A 12,824-nucleotide genomic window follows, 5' to 3' on the forward strand; every position below is an offset into this window, starting at 1 on the left:
GATATATCCATTTACTGTTATGACCCTTGATCGGTTCCTTCTATAAAGAATGAGTTGCTTCTAGATAGATACTCATTTAAGATATTGAAGTTTTTGTGTCTTTTTTTTTTTTAAGATTTATTTTTATTTATTTATTTATGATAGACATAGAGAGAGGCAGAGACACAGGCAGAGGGAGAAGCAGGCTCCCTGAAGGCAGCCTGATGTGGGACTCGATCCTGGGACTCCAGGATCGTGCCCTGGGCCAAAGGCAGGTGCGAAACCACTGAGCCACCCAGGGATCCCCGAAGTTTTTGTGTCTTAAAGTGTTCTTGCTCTCTCATGGAAAATCTAAGAGGAGGCAGTGGGTTTGAACCTTTGCCAGGTAGTGGTATTATTGATTTCCCTAGGAATCACCTTGGCCATTAGTGTTGGGTTTGTGACTCTCGGCAGAACATATCAGCACGCTAAACATCTGAGAATATGCTGTGTTTGCATTTCTTTATCAGGGCAAATGGCAGCCTAATGATTTCATTTTGTTTCTGGAGCTATGATGACCTAATAGGTAGAGTCTCCGCTGCTCTTGCTTTCATATTTTCTAGAGTGGTTTCTTCATTTATCAGTGTAACCAGATTGCTTTATTTCTTAGTATCTGTCAAAAAGGCTACAGAGGAGGATCAATCCCCCCTTGCTGCAATAATCCTATCACTTCATTTTGTGACCAATGCCTGATTTCTGTACTACTGTTCTTGAACCTGTATCGCCAGATTAGTATTGTTCTTCCAAAGAGTTTTCTGGGAAGGTTAAACACTGACTCCAGTGGTATTAAGAACACTGTTGTGTGATTGCTCAAACCATTTCTGGGACTTCCCTTTGGAAACTGTCTTCAGATGCAAAACATTAGTCACATGGACAATAGTTTGCTGATATCAGGGACTTTACAATCTAACGCCAGTATTGATCTCTAAAAAAATCAACACCATTTGAATGGATAAGCTGTAGTTTGTTTCTTAAAAAAAAATCGGTCTCCTTACTCTATGGTCACAGCTGACAAGCATAAAATGATTATAATAACACCCTGAGCACAGCCACAGCCAATGGCTTGTGCTAGAAAGGACAGTCCAATGTTTTCAGTTTTTCCTGATCATCAGCATTGTGTCCTTTTCTCATCATTATTTCACTCATTAGTACTTGTCTCTTTTCCTCCTTGATTATTTATTTATTTAATTATTTTATTATTTTATTTTATTTTATTTTTTCCTCTTGATTTTTTAAAAAAATCTTTTTCTGCTAAGGATTTCTTCCATGATCCCTAAACTGGCAGTCCCACTTGTTTAAGGGAAGCTTTTGTATTCCTGGTTCCGTGCAAATTCTTTGATGGTTCAAAACTCTATTTGTTGGTGTCTCCTTTCTAGCCAAGAGCATCTTGACTTCCAGCTCCTGAAGTCAAAGTGGCCCAGCCACTGTTCCCCCAGCTGTGGAAACTGTTAACCATTTTGCTTCTCTATGATACTTCCCCCATGAGTTGTTCACAACTCTCCTGGAGTGTTGTATTTGAAATCTGAACTCCTAGTCAGAAAAGTCATGCATAATGGTTAAGACTATGTAGTAGCCTTTTATATGTTATACTGAGATGTATTTGTCCACGCGTGTGTATTCTCTTTTCTGGATTCTTGTTTTTTAACCTTATGTCCCGCCCCCCCCGCCCCCCGCAGCCCTGCCACCCAGTCAATTTTCTACTAATTACTAAGGCTCAATAAAAGCCTCCTCTTCAGAAGGAGAGTATTTTTGTAGAGCAGCATTTAGGAGTTTGGTAGCATGCAGAATTTGCAAGAAAAAGGAAACTCAAAGTCAGGAAGACTGCAAGTGACCCAGTCAACCCGAGTCCCTGGGCACCACACTTACTTTTTGCTTCAATAAAGTCTGCTTCAAAGCAATCTCAATCCTTCATCAAAGAGATTTCCAGAGCACTCCCAATGGGTTAACATAAATCTTACTGTTCTCACTCTTTTTTTTCCCCTTCCAAGTTGCCTTTCAAAAAAAAAAAAATCAGTCCTTGTGTCTCCATTTCTTTAAATCTTTTATCCTCGGGCCGCTACCACTGGCTGTATGGATTACATATCAGCGGTTAAGAATATTCCACAAAGTCCTGGCTTGTTCTTACCCTGCAGTGCTTACAGTCACCGATTGTGATGAAAGGAATTTGAAAGGCACAGCCAGGCAATCCTTAACCGGCTCAGCACATTCCCTCTCTGCAGCTTATCGCGCTGTGGATGTTCTTTTGACCAGCCATCAGTCATGTTTGAAACTTTCCCGTGATTCCTAAGATATGAACCCCTTTGATAGAACTTAACAATACAGCACATGCAGCATGGGCTAAGGAAAATACCTTTGACTTCAAGTTAAAGAAATGCTTTGTTCCTGCTCAGATTTTTATATTTTCTTAGTGTCTCCTTTCTCCTGGGCAGCCTCCATGCCCCCCTGTCAGGTAAGCCAAGTTTGAGCACCCATGGATGCTTAAGTGGCTGCCATAAGCAGAGAAGAAAGGTACCTGGAGGGAGATTGAGAGGAATGAAAAGGAAAGAAAGAGATTGAGCAGAGGGGGGTGGGGTAGGGGATGAGAAAACGAGAAGAGCATATCAAGTTGAGGACGAAAGTTTCTGAAATGTTTTTGGGAGCAAGAGGTTTACTGGTTATTTGTACCTTACCAGGTGTGATTTCTTCTCTGTTTTTAAAATTTAGGCTTTGCTTTAAAAAATTTGAATTTTCATGCCTGGTTCAGGGTAACAGGACTGATAGTTTCTGCTTTGCTGATGAGAGTTTAGTTTGGGCTCTGGGAGGTGATATTTAAACATCAAAGAAGGAGCCCTCAGAGCAATCAAGCAGACTTCATTTTCAGTTATTCTAGCTAAAAGAGGAGAGAGGAGTCTTCTGCAAAATTATGGGGCCCTGGACCCTCATGTTATCATGCATTATTTTGAGTGGACAGGGCATTGATTGCTCAGTGTGATGGAAAAGCTATTTATCAATTGAGCAACATAACAAAGAAGTGCCATCTCTATCCCTGTGCTGAGGGTTAGAGATTGGAATTAAAGTGTCACCCTTTCTTTTATCTTTAGCTTTGGTTTGGAGGCACTTCCCTGGGGGGCTGGTTTGCTCCTTCTTTCTACTGGGTTGGAATAATTCCATTAAAAGTCTTTTGCTTACTCAACTAAAACACCCTACCAAGTGAGTGGCATTTGGCAAACTTGCTCTCTTTTCTTGATTATTCTGGTCTATTGATCTGTGTCTCTGGAGAAATTCTGGAAACTTCCAAGAAGTCTTTTGCAGCTTAAAATATTATCTCCCTGGTGATCAACTCAAATCAGAAGCTAATAAGATGAATTCCTTCCTTGCATTGGTGATCCCAGCTCTTCCTTCATGCCCATCAATCCTCCAGCTCTCAGAAAACTTAGAAATGAGGGAGTATATTTGTCACCGAGTGGGTAGCAAGGCAACGGAACAGCTCAGGTTGGTCAGGCAGAAATAAATGGCTCTGCAGGAAAAGTAGAAGGCACACGGTTGTAGGAAATTGGAAAGAAAGAATTTTGCATGGATGTGGTGGAAAGAGAAACCTCATTGTGTTCAAAACCCACAGAATTATATCCATCCTATCACTGGTAAACTCTGTGAGGTCTGGATCCAAATAATCTGCCACTGGGAACAAGGGGAAAAAAATGTAGATGTCTTTATTTGTCCATTATTTAGGAAAGATCATAATTGGCTTTTGAATTCCTGGAGCACATGAAGAAAGAAAGAAGGCTGTAAGCTTTTTCAGAGAGTCTACTTTCTCCTGAAGAGAAGATAGCAGAAAAATGAATGATGGGCTGCTTCTAATTTATAATGATGGTTTCATCTCTTCCAGATATTACTTTAGTTCTTGGATGATCGGTTCTCCCCACCAGAATCCTGATTGCTTTTTAAGATGAAAAAGATCACAGAGGCTTTGCAGTCCATTTCTAGTCATTACAAGCTTGCCACTTACACACTGTTTTGATACTAGTTTAAGATTCTTTGGATAATGAAAATTCTAGTCTTTTATTTTTGTCTTTGATCCATAGCTTAATTAGCAAATGCTCATAAATAAAGCTGGCTCGTTCATATCTCTTTTTTAAATTTTGTTTGTGCCAAAGCCCAGGTTTCAGATTTCCTCAGCTATTTTGAACATAACTAGTAGCTTACTTTATTAGAGGAAACCAAATAACCAACATGAGAAATGTGTATATGTCTTATCTAAAGAAGCAGCATATGATGCTTAACAAGAAACACATAAGACGTCTGATAATATTAAAGTGAGATACCCTTTTGTGCTTGCTATTGGATTCATCACTTTTTGTTTTTTAACTTGAGCTGTAGTTTTTAGGTATTCTGAAGCTCTGACCACTTTCATTCATACTAACATAAAAAAAAATTGGAATGCTCTCCAAAAGAAATGGTAATGTCTTATGCTACTTTTTTAGAAAGAGAATTTGATCTTTAGTGAAGAGCAAGGATAAAATCCATGTATTAATCATCCCCACTGCCTTTGTCCCAAATTTAAGATTATTGCTTCTCTCTCTGCTTCAGCATCTTCTTTAACTGATGCTTCTTTCTTTTAGACGGGGAAAAATAAGGATAAAGTGCAGAATACATGGGGGCCAAATAAAGGCTAGGATGTATTCATTCTTTAGGGTCAGAAGCCACATCTTCTTTAGCATGTATTCCAGCCTCAGGCTACCTCATTTTGCCAAATATTGAGAACATAGCTTGAATCAAAATCATTTGGTTTCATTGATGGGATAAATGAGTGAGAAGATAGGGCTTGTGGGCAAGGCTAGACCAATAGCTTCCGAAGTGTGGCCTAGATATATATCTTATAAAAATATTCTGAAAAAAAAAAAACTCTGGGGAGAAAACCTATTGAAAAATACTACATATTATATTTGTTTTAGGGGAATCAAAATGTCCACTGGCATATTAAGGACCATGAAAAAGTCCTGTAGGAAAGAAATCTGAAGGAAGGTATAAACCCAGGGTTTTTCAAATCTGTTTGACCGTGGAACTACTTATCCTCTTTTTTGAAATTTCCTTCCTCTTAGTGTCTCACAGAACCATGCTCTGATTAACATCCTGGATTAAGATAGTTCGGATTAAGATGGAAAATCTTGTCTTTTGTGGGAATTAGATTCAAGATGTATTTCTTTTGAACATGCACAATGTCTTCAGGTAGCACAGGAAGCCCCATTGAGAAGAAAAAGAAGCCAGTGAAGTAAAAGCCTTCATTTCCTATGAGGTCAGGAAAAAACCAGTTGAAACAAAAATCTTGATGAAATATTGCTTAGAGCGGAACCAGATACGACTTGAACGATAAATGTCTATTATGGGAAGCAATGGCTGGGCCTGCCTAAAATGTTTGCTCCTGAAGAGTCATAGGCTTAATATAATCTTTCAGAGAGAAACTGTGTACTCTCTTGGAATGAATAACAATTTAGCATGGGCAAGCAGTGTAGACGGATGTTTTTATGCGTCTTTGATTTTTTAAAAAATGTTTTTCTAGAGTGAGAGCGGGCTAAAAAGAAACCAGACCCTATAAATGTTTTTCTTATGTTTGTAAGGCTTGTGGAGAACTTGACCGTGAAGAGGCCGGTGTAGTTTCCTCGGCAAGCTTTGCTGTGACTTGTTCTGTTCTAAGTATCATTAGAGCCCTTGTCTGAGACAAATGGGCTCCATCATTTCTTCACCATTCAGACCTGTAGGAGGAAAATGGCACTGATGTGAGTGAAGCTTCGACATGGCAGTCACCTTCCCTTTATTTCTGCTCTCCCTTCTTTTTGGGTAATGAATCGGGGTGTCGTTAGCTGCCTGCCTTGTGTTCATCACTGTCAGTACTGGCAAGGTAACAGATAATGGCAGAGATTCAAGGCCACCCGGGGAATGAAGCCTGACAGGACCTCATTTATCACTCCCCTTTTAGGGGGTCTCTGTGGTAGAGCTAGCATCAAAGCTGTAATCGAAGCTCACCAGGTCGCACAGGGGCAAGGCAGGGTTGCTCCGCCAAAAAGCAACTTGAGCTGTCAAATCTGCTTTGTAAATGAAGTGCTTTTCTAGAGACAGTGTTGTTTATAATTGTCATTCTGTATGTAGTCCCTCAACATCCAAGAACTGTTCTCCGTGTGCTCCCTCTCATTCCTTCCCGACAAATGAAACTTCGACTACGTAGAGAAAAGGTACGCCAGAAAATGGATTTCTTTGACCTTGGGTATACTGCAGCATACTCTCATGCAGAGGTTTATCTTTCCGCCCTCAAGGATTTGAGTCTGCTTGAGCAGCTCAATGATTGAGAGTAGGCGGGAATTGGCCTGACTTGAGAACTGCCTCTTCTCTGGGCAAGTCTATTTTCAAGGCTGACCTTCACCCATACGTGTCAACAACCTCCAGGTTCGTATCAGCAGCCATCTCAGTTCTTCATTTTCCACTGCAGGACAACATGTCCACGCCTCTCCTTGGATATTCCACAGGCACCTCAAATTCACGACCCAGACAGGATGTCTCATCCTGACTCCAAACCTGCTTCCCATCTGCATTCTTATTCTCAAGAAATCTTCCAGCAAGGAGAGAAGCATCCTAGATCCTTTCCCCATCTTTACCCTCCTCTAAAATCCAGTCAAAACTAAGTTTGTTGGAACCAACTCCTGAATGCCTCCAATAATCATCACCTCTTCTTCATCTCCTGTCCCATCTAGATCTTTTCGATAGCTCTCTTACTGCTCTTCCTGCCCCTCTCCTCCGTACTGCAGAGAATTTTCCAGTATAGAGAGCTGGTCGTGTCACTTTACCTCTTAATACTAAACAAGGACTGCCCACTGCTTATTGTATGGGCTCTAAACCCCTTCCAGTGCATTCCAGGCTTTTCTGGCCCCTGTCTTTCTGGCCATTCTCACTTCCTGGACCCTCTTCCTGGAGCTTTTTATGATTTAGCAACACTGAATTACCTGCCTACCCTAGAAGATACTAGTCCTTTAATGTTTCTAAGCTTTATCCTGTGCTGTTTCCTCTTTCAGGAATGTTTCCCCAATACGCACGCCCTCAGCAAATCCTATTCACTATTTAAGTCTCAGTGCAGGGATTTTGTCATCTGTGAAAACTTCTCCAACTCTCTTCCAGTCATTTACTTCTTGTTTTAAAGTTTATTTTTTTATGCCTGCCTTTCTACTGTAATATAAATATTATTTGTTGAGTGTTGCCAATCATCAGGTACTATATCACTTTCTTTACATATTTGTATTTAATTCCCAAGTTAGCCTATGTGGTAGATACTGTTAGACCAATTGTACAAATGATGAAACCAAGGTTCAGACTGATTTAATAGTTTCCCCAAATTCATACGCCCAGTAAATGGTGGTAATGGCTTTCAACTCCAAGCTGCTGCTTTCTCCATTGTTTTAAACTGTATGTGTTCATGTCTTGAGAAGCAACACTGTGTATTTTTGGTTTTGTTTTCCTAGTGCTGAACAGAGTGTTGGATAGAGTAGACATGCAACAGATACAGAATGAATGAAACTCATAAAAGAGTCCGTCTACTTACACCCACAAGGTGCAATATGCACATTATCTCTGTTTTTTAAGGCAACCTTAACTTACTGGCATTGATTTGCCCATTTTCACAGTAGTGGAAACTGAAGCCCGAGCAGTTAAATGACTTTGCTAAGGTCATATGTGACTCAGGGTCAGCACTTTCTTTCTCTAGGGCCCATATTCTCACCATGTCGTGCTGGCTGCCAATGCGTGAGTTCTCTGCTGGCTATGAAAGAACCAGCATCAAGGAATGGAGGGAGAGAGATTAAGAGCATGTCTCAAGTTCAAATTCATTTCTGTGCCCTTCAAGATTTTCCATAGTTTTTTATATTCTTTTCATCCAGCTTTTTCTAACACAGCTCTGAGACCTCCCTTCCCCTTCTTTCTGGTGAAGCCAGCTTTTCACATTCCCTCTGACACATCATGCCCACCGTTTCCGCTCTGCAATTTTCCTCCCTCTTTTCCCACTATTTCAAGTGCCTTTCTCCTTTCAAGTTGCACTCAGCCGAATCCATACATCCCTCAAGGACAAAGTCAAGTTCCATCTCTTCTCTACGCTATTCCCTGGAGCTCCATCCTGCCTGCGCTGACCAGACCTAATGTCGTCTGCACCTTATATTTTTGGTCTTTGTTACATAATTTAATTGTGTTGCTCTACACTGTCTTGTATCCTGTAATTACTTCAGCATCCAAAGTCTATTCCCAGGAATATTGCAAACTCCTTGACAGAAAGGACGGGGCTATGTATTCCTTTTATATTCCACACACTGCAAAGCACAATTCTGGGTGGCCCTCGATCAAAAGGCATTGAATTAAACCGAATATGGTGCAGACCCCATTTAAACTTTCACAAACTTTCTTTTCATAAATTATACGAGCCTAGACAAGAGGATCATTGCAGGGAACCAATGAATATATTCAGTCTGCACAGGGACACATGAGATTGTAGGGCTGTAATGCAGGTTCTTGGACAAAGAGAGTTGGGTAAAATGGGACTGGGAGCAAAGGGTGGGAAGAGGAAGACTGCCAGAGCAGAGAGGAGGGAGAAGAGCTGTAGCAAGAGCAGTGAAGGGGAGCCCACAACCCAGAAATATGCCTCCATAGCAAAGACGCTGCCAAGGACTTCTGTTTTTTGAAGCTCTTAGCACGTTAAATAACTTGACGATGCGTTCTTGTGTAGTCAGGAGATTTGCTAACCAAATATCTTGCTGCATCAGCAAAGTAGCGACGCTCTCAGTAATTTCCGCACAGGTGGAAGGCAGTGTTTTCAGAGTTTTATTAATAAAAAACATTTCTATTTCTTTTTACTGCTGCCCCTCCCAGTCCTCTCTCCACCTCTGTCTCCTGCACACACACACACACACACACACACACACAGGTATGTGTTCTCTCTTTCAGTTGGATAGTCCTCCTTGAATATTTGTGATGAGAATATCCTCTCCTAAGTGACTAGATTCTTGAAAGATTTTGTGAGTCATTTTTTTACTTTCATTGGATTTACATGTTTGAAGATATGGAGGAAGCTCACATATGGAATTTGGCTCATTATAGGTGACATGACTCTTAAAATTATCTTTCAAACAACAAAAAAATGACATTATAATCAAGCCATTCACATCCTTTATGTATCCCCAGAAATATTTTGATATCTTTACTTTTGAAATATCTGGCATTTGTTTTCTCCTGACCTTATCCCTACACTTGAAAGCTTCTGGATTATTGCCAGGAACACTTCCCTAAACAGTGCTGAGAAGACAGGGACCTAACATTCCAGAAGCACAGGTTGGGATTATGTGGCAACTCCAGGGACTATGTTGTCCATTTCCTTGCTTTCTAAGAGGAGAGAAATCATAAAACATTTCTGTCCACTTGATTGTAATTGAAAATCCTTAAATATCTCCAGGGAAAGACATCCTCCCAAATCACTAGGAAATAGTTTCTGATGTCCCATAAATGCCATCAAATAGCAAAATTATTTGATATTTGAAATTACTCTGTGAAGCGATGTTTCTCTACCTGCATCTCTCCTTCCTCTCCCTTCTGTTTTTCATCCTTGGTGCTTAACTGTGAAGCAACGGTGAGTCTGTATTTGAAAACTTTCCGATTCCACTAAAAAAAATCGTTTTATGGATGTAACGGACCCTGCTGACTGCTGGCCCATCTCAGATCCACATTCCTCCATCTCCCAGCTAAGTGGAACCACATGACAACGTTCTAGTCAATGAGTGTAAACAGAGGACACTACCTGTGGACTTATAGGAGGTAACACGTTTGTGTTACTCGAGCCGCTAAATTTGTGACAACTTGTGACAGTAGTAGTAGGAGACAAATATTCTGGGTTTTCTTGTTTTCCTACTTAATCTCTTTATTCCAAGTGACTCCTTAGCATCTCCCTCTTGTCCTACTTATTCTTTCTTATTAATCCATTAGACAAATAGAAATAGGCACTTCGATTCTTGTTTCTTTGTGTGATTGCTCTTAGGTTCCTGTTCAATGTAGCCGGTGTCTCCATGAAGATAGCACTGCGGAGCCCATTTAAGTCACATCTCTCATCACGTTGAACTCGGATTCCTTCTCAGGTGTTCTCCATACTATATTTTATCCCTCTCACTAGATTCAATTGATTTTTCTAATGTGCCACTTTTGTCATGGCAGTCCTTGATCAAGAATCTACACGGACTCTCCATTTCCTAATAAACTGAGACTCCGTCTTCTTTTTAGTCTTCATTATTTGATCCTATTTTGGGTTTCTAACCTGAGCTTAGACTTTCTGCTTGATTGGGATATTCTCTTCCCTCTCCCATCTCCCATGTCCTAACAAACCCTTGTGTAGTCTGGAATGATCTTCCCTCATCTCTGTTTCTTTTTCCTTCCCTTTCCTGTCCTTCCACTCCCCCCCTTCCCCTTCCCTTTCTTTCTTTTTTTATTTTTAAAGATTTTATTTATTTATTCATGAGAGACACAAGAGAGAAGGCAGAGACACAGGCAGAGGGAGAGGAAGAGGCAGGTTCCCCACAGGAAGCCCAATGTGGGACTAGATCCCAGAACTCCAGGATCATGCCCTGAGCCAAAGGCAGATGCCCAACCACTGAGCCACCTAGGCATCTCCCTTTCTCATCTTCTCTTCTCTTCTCTTCTCTTCTCTTCTCTTCTCTTCTCTTCTCTTCTCTTCTCTTCTCTCTCTTCTCTTCTCTTCTCTTCTCTCTCTTCTCTTCTCTTCTCTTCTCTTCTCTTCTCTTCTCTTCTCTTCTTTCTCTTCTCTCTCTTCTCTTCTCTTCTCTTCTCTTCTCTTCTCTTCTCTCTCTTCTCTTCTTTCTCTTCTCTTTCTTCTCTTCTCTTCTTCTTTCTTTCTCTTCTCTTTCCTCCCTCCCTCCCTCTCTCCCTCCCTCCCTCTTTCTTCCTTCCTTCCTTCCTTCCTTCCTTCCTTCCTTCCTTCCTTCCTTCCTCCCTCCCTCCCTCCCTCCCTCTCTCTCTCTCTCTCTTCTTCTTTCTTTCTTCTTTCTTTCTTTCTTTCTTTCTTTCTTTCTTTCTTTCTTTCTTTCTTTCTCTTTCTTCACTATCTCCCCTCTTTAATGACTTACCCTTACCTGATCACTGGACTGTAGTTGGTACCACCTATATGGTTTCTTTGTGAATTGAAGGTTATATCCCTGTAGTCCCTTTTGCCTGTGATTTAGGGCACAGCGCAAGGTTATAATGCAAATGGATTTACTTGGTCAACCCCATTCTCTACTTCCTTCTGTATTCCCCCTTCATTACCATGTAACCAATGCCAAAGAATCTCTAAAGAGTTAGCTGTAGATAGGGGGAGTAGATTTAGAAGCTATTAATGGGACAGATCTGAAACCTGGATGCAATCAGGATTGTGTTCTACCTACCTGAGCAAATTGTTTCTGGAAGTGCTTGGCAAATATTGGAATTTTATTTGGCTACTTGACTGACTGAGTAGTTTTTTTTTTTTTTTTTTTGATTACTCCCATAGTCTCCTCCATCACATCCACCTTTAAGTATGTAAGCATCACCATCATTATCTAAAGTTTCCAGTATTTTCTTAAAAATGTAACCCACATACTGGGTCTAAAGCTTCCAGCTTGCTGGGAGTCATCTGTTTTGATATTTAAATAAAATTTGGCTTATGTCCCCATCCCAGTGGGAAACTCAATGTTTCTTCCATTATCTCTGGGATTTTAGGGAAGTGACATTTTTTTGTAATTGCTTCTGGCTGTGAGTTCCTACTTTGATTCCCTATTTGATTTCCCGTCTGCATTTTGCCCTCTTGGATGCTGTTCTTTTTCCCCCTGCACAATGTTATCCTGCTGCATAGTGCTCTTATACAATGTGTTTTCTCCCCAGAGTCCCACCAACTTAAGATACTGTGTGTTGCAGAATTTACTGAAAATTTTGGGGATGAGAGTAGCTGAACTAGAGGGTCAGAGGGTCTGAGTTCATTGCTAGTATTAAAAGCATATTAGACATTCCTCTGTTCTATCCTTCAGATAGATCTGCCTTAAAAATTACTGGTCATTTCTTCTACCATGCCAGGGACACCCCTTTCTTCTTTAATTTTTCTCTTTCTTCCTAGATTATGATTCCTGTCCATTTCTGGGAGAAAACATTTAGATTTTCTTTTGTCTTGTCTTAGAAGATTCAAGCCAAGCCTGTATGCTTGCAGCTGTTGACTTAAGTTTATCATCAAACCTGTCCACTAGGTGCTCCTAAACAAAGAAGGCTTTTTCCTTGAGGAAAGTTCTCAAGGAAATGCATTAATTTTTTCCTCTTTTACTATGAATGGAGAACATAAAACAGAATGAATTGTGAAAACTGTAAAATGTTACTACTCCATTCTTTGGATTTTGGGACTGTGGGTGATTCTTTTTTTTTTTTTTAGGACATTTGATTTTCAAAACTTCTAGGCTGATATGCATTTCTTTGCAACTAGAAAAAAGTGGATGAACCACTTTGATCAAAACAAACACAAATAAGAGGAAAATTATGAAAAGATCAATATATGGGTACTTATTTGTATTTTGAGATATTTGTGTCCTTTAGTTTTAGAATCTAAACTTCTAAAAAGAATAGAATCTAAATTTCTAAAAGAGAGTAATTTTTGAGCAAGTTCCTTACAAGAACTTAATGCACTGTAGGTCTCTGATATACGTGAAATGATATCTACTTGATTCACTCCCTCAGCTGACATACTGGCACTGCTTCAAGACATTAAACCATTTTATGGGGAAACTTGATGGGTACAA

Source organism: Canis lupus, chromosome 19 (genome assembly GCF_003254725.2).
Source record: "Canis lupus dingo isolate Sandy chromosome 19, ASM325472v2, whole genome shotgun sequence".
Lineage (NCBI taxonomy): Eukaryota > Metazoa > Chordata > Mammalia > Carnivora > Canidae > Canis > Canis lupus.